The sequence below is a fragment of the Hyla sarda genome, chromosome 8 (genome assembly GCF_029499605.1).
Source record: "Hyla sarda isolate aHylSar1 chromosome 8, aHylSar1.hap1, whole genome shotgun sequence".
Taxonomy (NCBI): domain Eukaryota; kingdom Metazoa; phylum Chordata; class Amphibia; order Anura; family Hylidae; genus Hyla; species Hyla sarda.
The window spans coordinates 132228026-132248553 of NC_079196.1; the positions used below are offsets into that span (position 1 = coordinate 132228026).

The following is a 20528-nucleotide window of genomic DNA, read 5'->3' on the forward strand; positions in this document are numbered from 1 at the left end:
CCTTCGTCAGAAAATCCTTAACACATTCAATCCCACTTTCGTGCTTTATGTTTGTGTATAATGCAGTCACATCATGTGTAATTAGATGCAGACCTTTTTCCATTTGCATGTGAGTAGCTGCTCTATGAGCTGTGTAGTCTCTCCAAGGTAACTAGGTAGACCTATGACATATTCCTGTAGGTATAGGTCGTTGTAGTGGGACAAGTTGCTAGTTAGGCAGTTAGTGCTGGAGATGATGGGGCGGCCGGGTGGGTGACTGATGGATTTATGGATTTTGGAAGAAAATAAAAACTACGGTTTGTTGCTGTGGTTGGGGAGTAAAAACTTCTGCTTGTTTTTATCCCGTATCCCAACTGTTGCTCCTGTTGTAATCAGGGCTTGATATTTTTCATTAATCATCTTAAACGGGTCTTCTAGAATCCGTTTATAGTACTCTTTGTCCAACAGGATATGATCTGCCTCCTTCTCGTATTATTTGTGGTCAAGTATCACGACTCCCCCACCTTTGTCTGCAGCAAAAGCTGGAGGGTCCAACTTTTGGAAAAACATTGCTATATACTAGACTATACTATAATAGATCTATCTATCTATCAGAAATATGCAAAGCAGCTTATAACACCACTTTCCCTGGTAGCATTCCCTAAAATCAGCCTTAGATCCAGTTACGAACCCTCAGAAACTGATTGGGATTTTATGCCAAGCCAGAATTTTCCCCAGAAGGGAAGAGGACCATACTGCCGTTTTTTATTCTATTTTAAAAGAGCCGAAGAACGTGCTCTCGAATCTCGTCCGTAACTGGATCTAAAGTTGATTTTAGGAAAGCCTGTGGGGTGCTAATGGATTGAATCTCCATACACCGGAAGCGGTGCTCCTCCCTAAGAATACTTACCCCTTTAGCCTAGTCCACAGGCCTCACCAGCCAAGCTAGAACACCTCTGTACTGACAAGGGGCAAACACCCTGAAACAGCTTCTCGGCCTTTTGGCGAAGATCAAGTGTAGTTTCTGTTCTTATCAGTTCATGCCGGTAGCTTGACACACCGGTTTTGGACTGGTGGGGATGGGTGTATGAGGGCGTTCCGGCGCCGTTACTAAGGAAACAGCTCAACAGCTGCCCTGATGTGACCTGTTCCCTCCGGGTCTCGCCATGAGGCAGGGAGGGTCTAGAACTGAGGTACTTTTGTGCCTTGGGGAGTGGTGACCCCAAAACTCACTGAGGGTACTGACTCACTGAGTTAAAGCACTGGCACCATCTAGCACAGTCTATGGAGGAACTGCTAGACACATGGGCCAATCGGGTCTACAATGCATTCTTGGAAGGGTGCTATGAGGGGCAACAGGAGCAGGAGCTTCACCAGAGAAGGAGATCTGTCCGACCGGAGTGGTAACTAATATCTAAACTTACCTCTCTTTTTTTTATTCCCATGGCTGATCCTAACATCTTTAACATTAATGTGAGGAGTATTAGAGATAGGTTTAGATTTCTGACTGTGCTTACTTTCTTAGACTAAGAGGTGTGATGTTTACATGCTGCAGGAATGTGCTTTGTCCTCTTCTAGGTCTTACAACCATCTGGCCAGGCAGTGGTCTCACGGCCCTTCCTACTGGTCTGATTCTGTCCAGGACCTCCTCTGTGCAGGCTTCTTGTCGCAGACGGTTCCTGGGCGAGTGAGCCCATGCGGCTCATCAATGTGTATGCCTCCCGAGAAGAATGACAGTCTGGAGGTTCTCGGAACCCTGCGGGCTAAGCTCGCCACCACTAGAGCAGTAGTGTTGGGTGGTGACTTCAACTGCCCCATTGAGGTGGATGGGCGCAGTTACAGCACATCCGCCAACTTGGATGTGACTCCCAAGCTGCTGATCGAGATGGTGACTGAGGCAGGAGGCCTTGCAGGACGTTGTTGGGTCCATCGGGAATGGCTCCGTCAACTACACTTGGAGCCACAATAGCTCTCTCTGTTCTCAGATAGACTTAATCTTCACTTCGAGAGCAGTTAGAAAGGTTTCGTATAGTTTCTATAGTCCCCTCCTTCTCCTCTGACCACAGGACCATTTGATTTCCGGGGACTCTGGGCCATGGATTCCCACCTGGCCCAGGCTCCTGGAAGTTGAATTGTGCCCTGTTGGTGCAAAGGGAGGTCATGGAGGAACTTAGGGATGCGTACCTTGTATAGCGTAATGATAAGTGTTAAGTCTAAAGTACTTAGCCTGATTTTGTGGGAGGGGCGGTGTGGCTTTAAGAGCCCGCAGCTACTCACAGCCTGACACCGCGGGTTCTTCGCTTCTACTGATCAGCTGACTTCGGGTCAGCTGACCGGAAGCCCCTTCGGCGTTGGATCGCATCGGCGTCAGCGTGGGTGAGTGGCTGTGACTGACTGAGGCGGCGCCCTCCCCGCTCCGGAGGTAAGCCGTAGCCTCGGGGGCACCTCAGGTCAGTCCAGCCTCACGGTTTCTTTTTGTTTTATATAATAAGGGTCACACTGGTTGTCAGGGACGGCGTTCCAGGCTCAGGGGGGGCTGTTGTCGCAGCTCTCACATGAGGGTCACGGAGGCAGGCATGTCTAGGCTGACCTCCTCCCCCCCCTCCCACCACGAACACTAAGCTCCTATAAAATGTTTAACCCCTTCAGGACCAAGCCCATTTTGGCCTTAAGGACCAGAGCGTTTTTTGCACATCTGACCACTGTCACTTTAAACATTAATAACTCTGGAATGCTTTTAGTTATCATTCTGATTCTGAGATTGTTTTTTCGTGACATATTCTACTTTAACATGGTGGTAAATTTTTGTGGTAACTTGCATCCTTTCCTTGTGAAAAATCCTAAAATTTGATGAAAAATTTGAAAATTTTGCATTTTTCTAACTTTGAAGCTCTCTGCTTGTAAGGAAAATGTATATTACAAATAAAAAAAAATTTTATTCACATATACAATATGTCTACTTTATGTCTGCATCATAAAAGTGACGAGTTTTTACTTTTGGAAGACACCAGAGGGCTTCAAAGTTCAGCAGCAATTTTCCAATTTTTCACAAAATTTTCAAACTCACTATTTTTCAGGGACCAGTTCAGGTTTGAAGTGGATTTGAAGGGTCTTCTTATTAGAAATACCCCACAAAAGACCCCATTATAAAAACTGCACCCCCCAAAGTATTCAAAATGACATTGAGTCATCATTTTAACCCTTTAGGTGTTTCACAGGAATAGAAGCAAAGTGAAGGAGAAAATTCACAATCTTCATTTTTTACACTCGCATGTTCTTGTAGACCCAATTTTTTTATTTTTACAAGGGGTAAAAGGAGAAAATGTATACTTATATTTGTAGCCCAATTTCTCTCGAGTAAGCACATACCTAATATGTCTATGTAAATTGTTCGGCGGGCGCAGTAGAGGGCTCAGAAGGGAAAGAGCGACAAGGGGATTTTGGAGAGTACGTTTTTCTGAAATGGTTTTTGGGGGCATGTTGCATTTAGGAAGCCCTTATGGTGCCAGAACAGCAAAAAACCCTCACATGGCATACCATTTTGGAAACTAGACCCCTTGAGGTACGTAACAAGGAATAAAGTGAGCCTTAATACCCCACAAGTGTTTCACGACTTTTGCATATGTAAAAAAAAAAATTTTTTTTTCACTAAAATGTGTGTTTCCCCCCAAATTTCAAATTTTTCCAAGGGTCAATAGCAGGAAATACCCCCCAATATTTGTAACCCCTTCTCTTCTGAGTATGGAGGTACCCCATAAGTTGACCTGAAGTGCACTATGGGTGAACTACAATGCTCAGAAGAGAAGGAGTCATATTTGGCTTTTTGAGAGCAAATTTTGCTCGGGGGGCATGTCGCATTTAGGAAGCCCCTATGCTGCCAGAACAGCAAAAAATACCCACATGGCATACCATTTTGGAAACTAGACCCCTTGAGGAATGTAATAAGGAATAAAGTGAGCCTTAATACCCCACAGGTGTTTCATGACTTTTGCATATGTAAAAAAAAATAAAAAAATTCCACTAAAATGTGTGTTTCCCCCCTAATTTCACCTTTTTGCAAGGGTTAATAGCAGAAAATACCCCCCAAAATTTGTAACCCCATCTCTTCTGAGTATGGAGGTACCCCATAAGTTGACCTGAAGTGCACTATGGGCGAACTACAATGCTCAGAAGAGAAGGAGTCATATTTGGCTTTTTGAGAGCAAATTTTGCTCGGGGGGCATGTCGCATTTAGGAAGCCCCTAAGGTGCCAGAACAGCAAAAAAAAACACACATGGCATACCATTTTGGAAACTAGACCCCTTGAGGAACGTAACAAGGGGTACAGTGAGCATTTGCCCCCCACTGGTGTCTGACAGATCTTTGGAACAGTGGGCTGTGCAAGTTTTCATGGACCACTGTTCCAAAGATCCGTCAGACACCTGTGGGGGGTAAATTCTCACTGCACCCCTCATTATATTCCGTGAGGGGTGTCGTTTTTTTTTTTGCGTTTGTCAAAACCGCTGTAACAATCAGCCACCCCTGTGCAAATCACCTCAAATGTACATGGTGCGCTCTCCCTTCTGGGCCTTGTTGTGCGCCCCCAGAGCACTTTGCGCTCACATATGGGGTATCTCTGTAGTCGGGAGAAATTGCGTTACAAATTTTGGGGGGCTTTTTTCCCTTTTACCTCTTGTGAAAATGTAAAGTATAGGGCAACATCAGCATGTTAGTGTAAAAAATAAAAAATTTTTACACTAACATTCTGGTGTAGACCCCAACATTTCCTTTTCATGAAGGGTTAAAGAAGAAAAAGCCCCCCAAACCTTGTAACGCAATTTCTCCCGAGTACAGCGATACCCCATATGTCGCCCTAAACTGTTGCCCTGAAATACGACAGGGCTCCAAAGTGAGAGCGCCATGTGCATTTGAGGCCTAAATTAGGGATTTGCATAGGGGTGGACATAGGGGTATTCTACGCCAGTGATTCCCAAACAGGGTGCCTCCAGCTGTTGCAAAACTCCCAGCATGCCTGGACAGTCAACGGCTGTCCGACAATACTGGGAGTTGTTGTTTTTCAACAGCTGGAGGCTCTGCTTTGGAAACAGTGGTGTACCGGATGTTCTTATTGGGGGAGGGGGGCTGTGTAAGGGTATGTGTATATGTAGTGTTTTTAACTTTTTATTTTATTTTGTGTTAGTGTAGTGTAGTGTTTTTAGGGTACAGTCACATGGGCGGGGGATTACAGCGAGTTTCCCAGCGCAAAATTTGCTGCATCTCAAGATGCGAGAAACCCACTGTAAAAGCCTCGCCCATGTGAATGTACCCTGTACATTCACGGGGGTGGCGTGGCGGGGGGGGGGGGGGGGGTGGAAGGGGGGGGCTTGCATCAGCTGTTGCAAAACCACAACTCCCAGCATGCATGGTCTGTTAGTGCATGCTGGGAGTCATAGTTTTGCAACAGCTGGAAGCACACAGGTTAGGGAACACTGAGTTAGAAACAGACAATGTTTCCCAACCAGTGTGTCTCCAGTTGTTGCAAAACTACAACTCCCAGCATGCCCAGACAGCTGAAGGGCATGCTGGGAGTTGTAGTTCGGCAACATCTGAAGGGCCAGATGTTGCTGAACTAAAACTCCCAGCATGCCTGGACAGTCAGTGCATACTGGGAGTTGTAGTTTTGCAACAGCTGGAAGAGCACAGATTGGAGACCATTATACAATGGTCTCCAAACTGGGGCCCTCCAGATGTTGCAAAACTACAACTCCCAGCATGCATGGTCTTTTAGTGCATGCTGGGAGTTATAGTTTTGCAACAGCTGGAGGCACACAGGTTAGGAAACACTGAGTTAGAAACAATGTTTCCCAACCAGTTTGTCTCCAGCTGTTGCAAAACTACAACTCCCAGCATGCCCAGACAGCTGAAGGGCATGCTGGGAGTTGTAGTTCGGCAACATCTGAAGGGCCAGATGTTGCTGAACTAAAACTCCCAGCATGCCTGGACAGTCAGTGCATGCTGGGAGTTGTAGTTTTGCAACAGCTGGAAGAGCACAGATTGGAGACCATTATACAATGGTCTCCAAACTGAGGCCCTCCAGATGTTGCAAAACTACAACTCCCAGCATGCCCAGACAGCCAAAGGCTGTCTAGGCATGCTGGGAGTTGTAGTTTTGAGACTCCTAGAAGCAGCAGTGAAGATCTTCACTGCTGCCTCTGAGGACCACATACTTACCCGTCGCTGCTCGTCCACGTGGCCGGTCCCGCGCTGCTCCTCGGTCCCGCCGCTGGATCAGGTAAGTCCGCCGGTCCCCACGTGTTCCCCCCGAATGCCGCAGGTCCCCGCGAGCTCCTGCAGCCTTCGTCCCCCGTTCTGCCCAACTTCCAGGGGCGGGCAGTGCGGGGGATCTGAACTTTCACCCCAGATCACTGTGATTGGTCCACAGGGACCAATCACAGTGATCGCTGACCAGGACCATCAATTGATGGTCCTGTGGGTGAAGCAGAAGTTGTCCCCTGCTGGAAACAGCGGGACTTCTGCCAGTTAACCCGTGCGATGCTGCGCATCGCCGGGTTAACTGCATGTCATTTATAAACGCCGGGATGCGCGAATGCACTGCACAACCCGGCGTTTATATATGACATTCTGCGGGAAGGGGTTAAGTTATCCTCATACTAGGCTGCAGACTCATATACTATAGCTTGTTACTGCATACACAGCCTTTATGGACTGATCTGCATCCCTAATTCACATTATAACAACAATTATTGCAGCACGCCAACAGTCCTTGCAGTTTCACATACTATAGGTGTTTTGCTTACTCACACTGCTTCAGTTATTGTATAAGCAAATCTGTCATCATGTTATCTTTACTGTAGTCAGCAAGCTACTGCAATAGTGCAAATAATATTGGTATACATTTTCCTTTTTCTTATCACATATCACGTTGATCTAGTAGTAGTCTTTTTTCCATATTCTCACATCAGATACTGCTACACTCATAGGTTGTTTCTCTTGTTGTACATCAGCATTTTCTGTTATACGCTCAGGTACGGTTCATACACTCATGGCTTTGTTGCTCTTGTTGTACATTCTGGTATACGCTAATAGCCTTATTCCACTCATTAATGGCAGTTATACTGTTTATACGCTCAGGTACAGTTCATACGCTCATAGCTTTGTTTCTTGTACATTCTGGTATACACTAATAGCCTCTTTCCATACATCAATGGCGGTTATACTGTTTATACACTCAGGTATGGTTACACGCTCAGGTACGGTTCATACGCTCACTCATGGCATGTTACTTGGGCTCATTTATCAGTTATACTGTTTTCAGATCATGGGGCTATATTAAAAAAAAAAAAAAAAAAAAAAACTTCTGTTTTACATAGTCCCTGTCCTGTTGTCGGTCCTTGCGCATATTGTTTAATTCTTTACGCACCCTCGTCTTCACATACTGAAGCTTGTCATTATAAGGTTAGTCATAAATTGTATAGGTCATATTATTCAGCCATATTCCATCTCCATTTACGCAACCATGTTTGTTGTAGGTGATTCAGGATATTTACAGTGTTGGTTCAGAATTATGAGAGGTCTTCCTTGAGGATCAGTCATTTCATCCGAGCAGTGATAATCTGGCACGCATTTATGGTTAATATTTTTCTTTTACTACGTGTAATCCCCATATTTGTCGCAATAAATATATATTATAATTATATATTATATTATTTAGGCATTGTCTATCTTCGTCCAGGCTTTGAGTGATTTCCCATTGGTGTTTGTAAGCTGGTCACCGAAATTAAGCGTAGGTTATATTCAGATATCACATTATTACTCAGGTCAGACTCTTGCAGAAATTGTGTAAGTAGCCAGTAAATTGAGAGTATTCTTGTTATTGATTACCTACAGATCTCATGCCTTTGTCTGTAGGAGCAACCTGGGACGTGTACTTCAGCCGCATTTGTTCTCCATAATACATTTTGCATCGGTTAGGAATTTATTCAGATCATTGTTTCGGGTAAGCTAGGTTAAGTCTTTAGAAGTGATGCATGCAGGTAGAGCACTATGGTGATCCAGATTTGTTCCATAATTGTCGTCTCTATTATATAGTGGAAGATTTGGGTGTCAGTATCGCCTGCCATATCTGATCATCAGCTAGTTCAGCTTCCGTTCTTAGGTAGGTATTGCTTGTGCTGATATACGAAACTGCCGTACTCACGGCATAATGGTGATAAGAGTTGGTTTGTAGTTTCAGGCAGATTGGAAAGCTTCAAAGTTTCGGGTAAGATAGCATAAATTTCCAAAGTAATTGCCTTATGAACCCAACACGTCTTTGGGTTGCGATTACTTCTCTTCATCGATGCCAATCTTCTTTCTCACTTTCATGGAACTCACGTATTCATAAGTGGTATAAGTCAATTAATTAGGTTAGGTTTGCACAGTTAAGCACTGTCACTTTCCTTTCAAACCTGTCACGCCTACAGGTCGCTTCAAAGTCACGGTACATTCCGACACATCTTCGGTTGTACACTATGCATAGTTCATAGTTTTCAGATTCTCAGTTAAGATGGTTCAGGTAAGCCACGGGTTTCTGGTGGTTAGTGGCTATAGAAGGTATTGATTATGGGTTTTATTAAAAATCTAGTAGGTCATTTGGTTTTGGTTTGGATGTTTTCTAGAAATGTCGCACGCATCCGATATAGAGGAGTCGGCTTCGGTTTTGGAGAATGTGGCCAGGACTTCAGACCAAGCAAGCGTTCCATCATTAAGGGATTGGACTATTCCTAAGTTGACTGCCGAGCTGGTCAGGAGGGGCATACCGTTCTCAGCCTCTGCTCGTAAGGCAGAGCTGTACAGACTGTTGATGGCGGATTCGGCAGGTCATAGCACTGAGGAAGTGTCAATGAATACACTTCATTGACACAGCTCCATGCCCTGATTAACAGCTTGGCTTCCAACATGAATAATATGCAGTCAAGGGTGAAAGCCCTTGAAAGTAGGCATGCTGCTGCTTTGCCTCTGCCAGCTGGTGCACCCCCACCAGCTATTGTACCACCTCCTGCCATGGCACCACCCCCGGCTGTGGCACCACTTCCAGTTATTCCATGTTATCCCACACCTCAATATAGCACGACAGGTATTTCATCAGTAATTCCTAATATAGCACCAGCAAATTTTATCCCGGCACACAAAGAAAGATATATTACATGGGAAAGACGTTAACTTAGCCCCGTTGCTCATAGCTACACACGATCTTAATGGAAATAAGACAATAGCTTGTGGAGACGTATCAGTGATGCTCAAGTCCAAACATGTCAGATTAAGCAGGAAACTGACACTATCAGAATTCATCATGGAATTCAGTATTTACAGAGACATAATCTGTACTGCCAGGCCTGACAGAAGGGAGGAACTTGACCTTTACGACACAAATATGGTGGCCATATTTTTACGAGTATCATAAATCATTCTCAGCTAAAGCAGTAGCAGCCTTGAGCCAGTTTAATTATGCCATCAGCTGGGCCACCATCGATACGGAAATCTACTGTAATCACTTTGCCGGTCTCAAGGATCTGGTTTGCGGAAATGGTCAGGCTTCATCTCATACAACGGAATGGTGTGTCTCGGTCAATACTGATATGGCAGGCAATTCACCTAGCACTTCAGGGGTCAGTCAGTCGCGAGGGTCCAAGGTTTCGGGCATGACAGATAAACTGAGCAGGCCAATCAGGTATTTGGGTAAGACCCAAATTTGTAACAATTATAATTTACATCTTGTACTTATAACCAGTGCAGATTATTGCACATATGTACCATCTGCTTTAGAGCACACCCAAGAACAGCATGCTCTCAGAAAGTGGAAAAATCCTGACTAGCAGTAGTGGATACGGTATTTCTGGGTCGGTTCTTGCAGGACCATCCGGATGAACAATTTGTGCGATTCCTAATTACAGGTTTCGAAAATGGCTTTCATGTTGGTCTGGTGGCCCTGCCGGAGGAGACTTTCGAATGTAAAAATTTGTTATCTGTTGATCTAGTGACAGTATCCCCTTTTCAGAGTCACCCTTTGAGTCTTGGAGGGTTAATCCTATCGGCTTGGTTTTTCTCGGATAGCCAGTTTAAATTCCCTAATTCCTGCTGAATAATTTGCATTGAAATATTCTTCCATCGATGAGGCTATTGCAGTCATTCTCAGTATAGGAGAATGACCAGGGAGCCTGGTTATCCAAAGCAGACTTCTCCAACGCGTTTAAAGGGGAACTCCGGTGGAATTTTTTTTTTGACAAATCAACTGGTGCCTGAAAGTTAAAACAGATTTGTAACTTACTTCTATTTAAAAATCTTAACCCTTCTAGTACTTATCAGCTGCTGTATACTACAGATATACTACAGAGAAATTTGTGAATTTCTTTTCTGCCTGACAACAGTGCTCTCTGCTGACACCTCTGTCCGTGTCAGGACTGTCCAGAACAGGAGGTTTTCTATGGGGATTTGCTTCTAACCGGACAGTTCCTGACACGGACAGAGGTGTCAGCAGAGAGCACTGTTGTCAGGCAGAAAAGAAATTCACAAATTTCTCTGTAGTATATCTGTAGTATACAGCAGCTGATAAGTACTAGAAGGGTTAAGATTTTTAAATATAAGTAATTTACAAATCTGTTTAACTTTCTGGCACCAGTTGATTTGTCAAAAAAAAAATTCCACCGGAGTTCCCCTTTAAGCTCCTTCCTATCCTGCCCCAGCTGTGGAGATGGCATGGCATCAGATGGCAGAATTCATATTATTTTGCTACAAAGCTCACATTTGGAACACGCAGCAGCCCATGGCTTTTCAATCGTTTCGCTCAAGCGTTACACTGGATCTTGGAGAATAGGTTTTCATGTTATCACGTAATACCCTACCTTGATGTTTTTTTGCTTATTGAGCCGGCTGACAATTTTCCCAGACTTAGACTTGTTGCTGGCAGTGTTTGAACAACTAAGAGTCCAGGTATCCCCTGAAAAGGTCGAGGGTCCATCCAAAGTTATCACCTTTCTTGGAGTCGTGCTCGATACGCAAAAAATGGAGGCTAGGCTGCCTGAGGATAAATTACTGAGAATTAGGGAAGCCATACAAAAAATCTGGGGCAATCCTTACGTTACAAAGGTTGAATTACAGTCCATTCTGGGCATGCTAAATTTTGCCATGCGCATCATTCCACAAGGCCGTACCTTCATATCTTGCCAGCTTGCATTGTTACCGTCAGTTCCTGCGCAAAGCAGCATCATTCACTTAGACTATCATGCAATGGCAGATCTGGCTAGGTGGGAATCTTTTCTAAGTAATTGGAATGGCATTTCGTTTTTTATCCCTAAAGTCAGTGATCAATCACCCATGATATTTTCTGATGCTGCATCCACTTTGGGCTTTGATGCAATTTGTGGTACCCATTGGTTGAAGGGGAGGTCTAATAATCCAGTTATGATGTTAGCTAGACGGCTGATTTGGTTGTCTCTTCATCACCATTTCAATTTCACATGTGCGCACATTAGTGAGATTGAGAACGTGGCTGCCAACGCACTTTCTAGACATAATTTTCCCCTTTTCTTTCAGATCATGCCAGAGGCAGATGTCACCGGGGCTCAGCTACCATCACACCATTTACTCATCCTGAATTAAATGAGCACTTCCGGGCAGCACAGCATCTTATCATTGATTAATTATCACGCAATACGCATAAGGTGTACGATATGGCCTGGAGCTCATTTAGTAAATTTCTGTCTAAGTATCCAGAGGGTAATATTCATTCAGTACCATCCATTTTAGCTTACATTGGGTTTTGCCATTCTACTTTACATCTTACCCATAACACTATAAAGCTTTACTTAGCTGGCATTCAACATCACTTATCGTTAATTGATCCTACTAGTCACTCTCTGTTTTCCTCCCGTTTGGTCAAGGCAGCCTTAATAGGTGCTCAGAAAAATGATGCGCCACAAAAGCCTACTCATCAGCCCATATCAGGGGAATTATTCAGAGAGTTATCTGATGTATTAGACGCTGCACCTTTTGGTATGAAGAATAGTTTGGTTTTGAAAACCGCCATGTATTTGTGGTACTATGGGTTTCTGCGTCCAGGGGAATGCACGTGTAGGACAGTTTCTGGGCAACATTTAAAGGTAAATCAACTGCAGCGTGTCCCTATGCATTACGAATTATCTTTAGTGGACACAAAGACAACGCTACCAGGGCAGGTCATCACTATACGTTATTTCCTCACTACACATAAATGGTGCCCGGTTAAAGTACTTTATGAATTGGTTCTTAAGTGTTCTTTTGTTAATCCAGAAGCCCCTTTGTTGTAATTTAATGGTAAAGCGCTTACCACGGCTACACTTAAACATTTACACACCCTCGTCAGATCCTTAGGTGGGACCCCTCAGCCTTCTCTGGTCATTCATTCCGTATCGGTGCCGCAGCGGAATGGAGTCCCAGTACACATTATTAAGAAACTGGGTCGTTGGAGATCAGGATGTTATACGAGATACATACCTAATCATCGCCAAGATATGGCTAATGCATTTCAGTCTTTAGTTTTGTGATTGCTTTCTGTTAATAAACAAGATTGTTTATGTCTGGTATTTGCCCTCTTATTTCAGGTATACCCCATACGCTGCGGTTATGGCACAACTCAAACCGCTAGTAATATTAAGGTTAGCTGGTATTATTAGGTTTAAGTTAGGTAGGTACGCATGTCGAGACACGAGCACTGAACACAAATGTCTGTTTAACTTTACAAGCGTTTGGTGGGAACATGTTTATGGTGAGTTTTGTTGTTTCTTTCAGGCAAAAGGCAGAAAACAGGCGTGTGAGAAGAAGTGGGACTTCAGGAGGCTGCAGTGCGAGTTGCGGTCACTGCAAGACGTGCTCCAGTGCGGCTGGGACATCAGGGAGGAAAAGCACTTTGGGGAGGAATCCAAGCAAATCGTCTTTTGTTCCAATGTGGAGAACCTGGAAAAGGGTGAGAAGTGTAACTCTTTCTTTTTCAGGAAGCTCTATGCTGGCCACAGACAGAACTGTGAGATGAGACCGGACACATGAGGAGGGGCAAGGAGGAGGTGATGGGGTCGTCTCAGACTTCTACAGCAAATCTCTACACCCCAAAGTCATCAGACTCTGAAGCCGCCGAGAAATTCCTGTCCGGTATCACTAACGTTGTTGATCCCGCAGGTGCCGCGGCTATGGACGATCCCTTGACTGTGGGGGGAGCTACCCTCTGCCACTAAATCCTTTAAGCCCAGCAGGACCCCGGGAAGTGATAGTCTCCCGGCAGAGCTCTATTTAGCGCTGGTGGACCTGACCTGTCCCGACCTGTTGGAGGAGAACGAGGAGATGGTGGGGGGGGGGGGGGCAGAATACATCAGTTATTGAGGGAAGGGATGATCACAATCTTGTATATGCAGAAGGGGGAGAGATGTGACCAGAAAAATTGGCGTCCCATCTCTCTCCTGAACATGTACTACAATATCCTCGCCAGGGTGTTGGCCAATAGGCTGAAATCTGTCATCGGTCAGATTGTCCATCTAAACCAGACCTGCGGCATTCCCAGTCCCAGGATCGCCGATAGCTTTGTCCTTGCGAGGGCCCTGGTTAGCCTAGATCAGGAGAAGGCGTTTGACAGTATCTCCCATGCTTTCAAAGGCAGGGCTTTGCGCAAGCTGGGTCTGGGGAAGATATTTTGCTCTTTTGTTAACGTATGTATTTTGATATTTGCAGCACAGTGTTGGTGAACAGCTGGAAAACTGAACCCTTCCTTCTCTCTGGAGTCAGACAAGGCTGCTCTCTTTCACCGCTTCTTTTTGGTTGTGTTATAGAGCACTTCGCTGAGTCTATCAGGCAGAATGGAGAGATTACCGCACCAGGACCAGATCGCTATGAGGTCAAATGATCGCTCTACATGGAAGACGTGACCGTCTTCTGCACTGATCGGCATTCAGTGACAGCACTCGTCCAGACCTGCGAGGACTTTGACAAAGCTTCGGGGGCAAAAGTCAACTGCTGGAAGCTAAGCTCTTTGGGAAATGGCACCTGGCTTCTTCCGCCCCCTTCCGCTTCACTGTTAAACCAGACTTCATCCGAATCCTGAGAGTGTGGTTCAGGAAGGAAGGAGCGGTCCTACAGTCTTAGCAAGACCGACTAGCAAAAATGAAAAAGATTAGACTGAGGAACTCCAGAAAGCTCTCGATTGAGGGAAAAACACTGGTCTTGCAGAGTGAAGTTTTACCTGTGCTCCAGTACACCGCACAGGCCTGGTCTCCCCATGCCACCATTTGCAAGGCCATCATCCGGACTGTGTTTTGCTTCACCTGGGGCAAAACGCATACAGTAAATCAGACTGTTATGTATAAGGAGCCCAGCAAGGGTGGAAATATCCCCCACTTTGCTGCGGGCTTCCTTTGCATGCGTCACCTTGCGGCGGACTCTTGTGAAAAAGACTGGCTGTTGCCCGGTTTTTGAGGGAGCTACAGCTGGAGGGACTGAAGCCTGATCTGTGGAAGCCAAAGACCATCTACAAGCTCATCAAAGCTAAGGACTTGTTGGAGCTCATTACGGGGCTCCGCATGGCCACGGCAGAAACAGTTTGGGCCAAAGTGGCTTCAAAGCAGCTTACCAATGGACACAAGGACTTGTCGTATATGGCCATTAAGGAAGGACTGTCTCTTAGGTCAGGACGTAAATTTACTGGTCCCTGTATGACCTACTTACTGGCCCAAACTCTGTCCCTGATACAGTGGTCCCTCAACATACAATGGTAATTCATTACAAATGAACCATCGTTAGTTGAAACCATCGTATGTTGAGGGATCAGTGCAATGTAAAGTATAGGAAGTTCTACTCACCTGTCCATGCCGCTCCGGACCGTCACCGCTGCCCTGGATGTCGTCCTCCATCGCTGTCGCTGCATCCCCTGTGCGTCCCCAACGCTCCGGACCATCTCTGCTGGCCGGGATCATCGCAGTCATCCCGTCGCTGCGCACGCCGCTCCTATTGGATGACGGGACGGCGTGCACGGCGACATGATGATGACGAATGAGAGCAAAGGCCATGCAGCAGAGCTCGAAGAGGACAGTCAGGAACGTCGGGGACAGGTGAGTGACCATCACCGGACCACACGGGGCACCTTAAACGGCTATCCGGCGGCAGCTGAAGCAGTCTGCGCTGCCGGATAGCCGTTTATGTGTTGCCCCTGACAGAGTCCATCGCATATTGAAGGCAGCATCAACATACGATGCTTTTGTATGAGAGGCCATCGTATGTTGAAATTATCGTATGTCGGGGCCATCGCAGGTCGTGAGATCACTGTATAAAACTGCCACACACTGTTTCCCTAAATATAATGCTGCCACTTACTGTGCCCCCAAATATAATACTGCCACACATTGTGCCAGTTATATTACTGCCACGCACTGTTCTCCTGGTATAATACTGCCACACACCATGCCCCTGAATATAATACTGCCACACACTTTGCCCTGAATATAATGCTGCAACATACTTTGCCCATTATAATACTGCCACACACTTTATCCTAGAATGTAGTTGTTACGCCGAGCGCTCCGGGTCCCCGCTCCTCCCCGGAGCGCTCGCAGCGTCCTCTCATTCGCAGCGCCCCGGTCAGACCTGCTGACCGGGCGCGCTGCGATATTACTCCCAGCCGGGATGCGATTCGCAACGCGGGACGCACCCGCTCGTGATACGCATCCCGGCTCCCGTACCTGACCCGTTCCCCGTCTGTGTTGTCCCGGCGCGCGCGGCCCCGCTCCTTAGGGCGCGCGCGCCGGGTCTCTGCGATTTAAACCCCTTAAGGACCAGGCCATTTTACACCTTAAGGACCGGAGCGTTTTTTGCAATTCTGACCACTGTCACTTTAAACATTAATAACTCTGGAATGCTTTTAGTTATCATTCTGATTCTGAGATTGTTTTTTCGTGACATATTCTACTTTAACTTCGTGGTAAAATTTTTTGGTAAATTGCATCCTTTCTTGGTGAAAAATCCCAAAATTTGATGAAAAAAATGAAAATTTTGCATTTTTCTAATTTTGAAGCTCTCTGCTTGTAAGGAAAATGGATATTCAAAATAAAACATTTTTGGGTTCACATATACAATATGTCAACTTTCTATTTGCATCATAAAATTAATGAGTTTTTACTTTTGGAAGACACCAGAGGGCTTCAAAGTTCAGCAGCAATTTGGAAATTTTTCACAAAATTTTCAAACTCGCTATTTTTCATGGACCAGTTCAGGTTTGAAGTGGATTTGAAGGGTCTTCATATTAGAAATACCCCATAAATGACCCCATTATAAAAACTACACCCCCCAAAGTATTCAAAATGACATTCAATAAGTGTATTAACCCTTTAGGTGTTTCACAGGAATAGCACAAAAGCGAAGGAGAAAATTCACAATCTTCATTTTTTACACTCGCATGTTCTTGTAGACCCAATTTTAGAATTTTTGCAATTGGTAGAAAGGAGAAAATTTTTACTTGTATTTGAAACCCAATTTCTCTCTAGTAAGCACATACCTCATATGTCTATGTTAATTGTTCGGCGGGCGCAATAGAGGGCTCAGAAGGGAAGGAGCGACAAATGGTTTTTGGGGGGCATGTCACCTTTAGGAAGCCCCTTTGGTGCCAGGACAGCAAAAAAAAAAAAAAACACATGGCATACCATTTTGGAAACTAGACCCCTCGGGGAACGTAACAAGGGGTAAAGTGAACCTTAATATCCTACAGGTGATTCACGACTTTTGCATATGTAAAAAAAAAAAAAAAAAAATGTTTTACCTAAAATGCTTGGTTTCCCAAAAATTTTACATTTTTAAAAAGGATAATAGCAGAAAATACCCCCCCAAAATTTGAAGCCCAATTTCTCCCGATTCAGAAAACACCCCATATGGGGGTGAAAAGTGCTCTGTTGGCGCACTACAGGTCTCAGAAGAGAAGGAGTCACATTTGGCTTTTTGAAAGCAAATTTTGCTCTGGGGGCATGCCGCATTTAGGAAGCCCCTATGGTGCCAGAACCGCAAAAAAAAAAACACATGGCATACCATTTTGGAAACTAGACCCCTCGGGGAACGTAAAAAGGGTTAAAGTGAACCTTAATACCCTACAGGTGTTTCACGACTTTTGCATATGTAAAAAAAAAAATTTTTTTTACCTAAAATGCTTGGTTTCCCAAAATTTTTACATTTTTAAAAAGGGTAATAGCAGAAAATATCCCCCAAAATTTTAAGCCCAATTTCTCTCGAGTACGGCGATACCCCATATGTGGCCCTAAACTGTTGCCTTGAAATACGACAGGGCTCCAAAGTGAGAGCGCCATGCGCATTTGAGGCCTAAATTAGGGACTTGCATAGGGGTGGACATAGGGGTATTCTACGCCAGTGATTCCCAAACAGGGTGCCTCCAGCTGTTGTAAAAGTCCCAGCATGCCTGGACAGTCAGTGGCTGTCTGGTAATACTGGGAGTAGTTGTTTTGCAACAGCTGGAGGCTCCGTTTTGGAAACAGTGGCGTACCAGACATTTTTCATTTTTATTGGGGAGGGGAGGGGGGCTGTGTAGGGGTATGTGTATATGTAGTGTTTTTTACTTTTTATTTTATTTTGTGTTAGTGTAGTGTAGTGTTTTTAGGGTACAGTCACACGGGCGGGGGGTTCACAGTAGTTTCTCGCTGGCAGTTTGAGCTGCGGCAGAAAATTTGCCGCAGCTCAAACTTGCAGCCGGATACTTACTGTAATCCTCCGCCCATGTGAGTGTACCCTGTACGTTCACATTGGAGGGGGGAGAAACATCCAGCTGTTGCAAAACTACAACTCCCAGCATGTAGGGTCTATAAGTGCATGCTGGGAGTTGTAGTTTTGCAACAGCTGGAGGCTTCGTTTTGGAAACAGTGGCGTACCAGACGTTTTTCATTTTTATTGGGGAGGGGGGCTGTGTAGGGGTATGTGTACATGTAGTGTTTTTTACTTTTTATTTTATTGTGTGTTAGTGTAGTGTAGTGTTTTTAGGGTACAGTCGCATGAGCGGGGGGTTCACAGTAGTTTCTCGCTGGCAGTTTGAGCTGCAGCAGAAAACTTGCCGCAGCTCAAACTTGCAGCCGGATACTTACTGTAATCCTCCGCCCATGTGAGTGTACCCTGTATATTCACATTGGGGGGGGGGGGGGAACATCCAGCTGTTGCAAAACTACAACTCCCAGCATGTACGGTCTATCAGTGCATGCTGGGAGTTGTAGTTTTGCAACAGCTGGAGGCACACTGGTTGTGAAACACAGAGTTTGGCAACAAACTCAGTGTTTTGCAACCAGTGTGCCTTCAGCTGTTGCAAAAGCTACAACCCCCAGCATGTACGGACAGCGGAAGGGCGTGCTGGGTGTTGTAGTTATGCAACAGCGGGAGGCATACTACTTTGGCTGGGGATGCTGGGGATTGTAAATCTGCAACAGCTGGAGACACACTGGTTTGCTACTCAACTCAGTGTGCCTTCAGCTGTTGCAAAACTACAACTGTCAGCAGTCACCCACAGCCAACGGGCATGCTGGGAGTTGTAGTTATGCAACCAGCAGATGCACCACTACAACTCCCAGCATGCACTTTAGCTGTTTGTGCAAGCTGGGAGTTGTAGTTACACAACAGCTGAAGGTACACTTTTCCATAGAAAGAATGTGCCTCCAGCTGTTGCAAAACCATAAGTCCCAGCATGCCCATAAAGGAATGCTGGGAGTTGTGGTGGTCTGCCTCCTCCTGTTGCATAACTACAGCTCCCAGCATGCCATTATGCATGCTGGGAGCTGTTGCTAAGCAACAGCAGGAGGCTGTCACTCACCTCCTGCTGCTGCTGTTCGCCGCACAGGCCAGAAGAGGGGCGGAGCGGGTGCGGGAGTGACACCCGCAGCAGGCGCCCTGATTGGTCGGCCGGGAATCCGGCCGACGAATCAGGGCGATCGTGAGGTGGCACCAGTGCCACCTCACCCCTGCAGGCTCTTGCTGTTCGGGGCCGTCTCTGACTGGAGACCCGATTAACCCGGAATCGCCGCAGATCGCTGGACTGAATTGTCCAGCGATCTGCGGCCATCATCGACGTGGGGGGGCATAATGACCCCCCTGGGCGATATGCCGCGATGCCTGCTGAACGATTTCAGCAGGCATCGGGCACCGGCTCCCCTTCGGCTAGCGGCGGGGGGCCTGGAATGGACAGGACGTACTCCTACGTCCTCGGTCCTTAAGGACTCGGAAACGGGGGCGTAGGAGTACGTCCATTGTCCTTAAGGGGTTAAAGGACCACTGCGCCACTGATTGGCGCAGCAGGCCTAATCAGTATCCTCACCTGTGCACTCCCTACGTATACCTCACTTCCCCTGCATTCCCTCGCCGGATCTTGTTGCCATTGTGCCAGTGAAAGCGTTTCCTTGTATGTTCCTAGTCTGTGTTCCAGACCTCCTGCCGTTGCCCCTGACTACGATCCTTGCTGCCTGCCCTGACCTTCTGCTACGTCCGACCTTGCTCTTGTCTACTCCCTTGTACCGCGCTTATCTCAGCAGTCAGAGAGGTTGAGCCGTTGCCGGTGGATACGACCTGGTTGCTACCGCCGCTGCAAGACCATCCCGCTTTGCGGCGGGCTCTGGTGAATTCCAGTAGCAACTTAGAACCGGTCCACCGACACAGTCCACGCCAATCCCTCTCTGGCACAGAGGATCCACCTCCAGCCAGCCGAATCGTGACAGTAGATCCGGCCATGGATCCCGCTGAGGTCCCACTGCCAGTTGTCGCCGACCTCATCACGGTGGTCGCCCAGCAGTCGCAACAGATAGCGCAACAAGGCCACCAGCTGTCTCAACTGACCGTGATGCTACAGCAGTTACTACCACAGCTTCAGCAATCATCTCCTCCGCCAGCTCCTGCACCTCCTCCGCAGCGAGTAGCCGCTTCCAGCCTCCGATTATCCTTGCCAGATAAATTTGATGGGGACTCTAAATTTTGCCGTGGTTTTCTTTCGCAATGTTCCCTGCATTTGGAGATTATGTCGGACCAGTTTCCAACTGAAAGGTCTAAGGTGGCTTTCGTAGTCAGCCTTCTGTCTGGGAAAGCCCTGTCATGGGCCACACCGCTCTGGGACCGCAATGATCCTGTCACTGCCTCTGTACACTCCTTCTTCACGGAGATTCGAAGTGTCTTTGAGGAACCTGCCCGAGCCTCTTCTGCCGAGACTGCCCTGCTGAACCTGGTCCAGGGTAATTCTTCTGTTGGCGAGTACGCCATCCAATTCCGTACTCTTTCCTCCGAATTATCCTGGAATAACGAGGCCCTCTGCGCGACCTTTAAAAAAGGCCTATCCAGTAACATTAAAGATGTGCTGGCCGCACGAGAAATTCCTGCTAACCTACATGAACTTATTCACCTTGCCACCCGCATTGACATGCGTTTTTCCGAAAGGCGTCAGGAGCTCCGCCAGGATATGGACTTTGTTCGCACGAGGCGGTTTCTCTCCCCGGCTCCTCTCTCCTCTGGTTCTCTGCAATCCGTTCCTG

The 20528-nt window shown here is 46.4% G+C and overlaps 1 protein-coding gene and 1 pseudogene across 1 annotated transcript in view; one reads left to right on the forward strand and one right to left on the reverse strand.

Moving 5' to 3' along the window:
* Positions 1 to 20528, reverse strand: part of MOB4 (MOB family member 4, phocein) — a 281748-nt gene that overhangs the window by 157801 nt on the left and 103419 nt on the right. The gene's annotated exons all lie outside the window — the stretch shown is intronic.
* On the forward strand, positions 965 to 1103 carry LOC130290107 (U2 spliceosomal RNA; annotated as a pseudogene).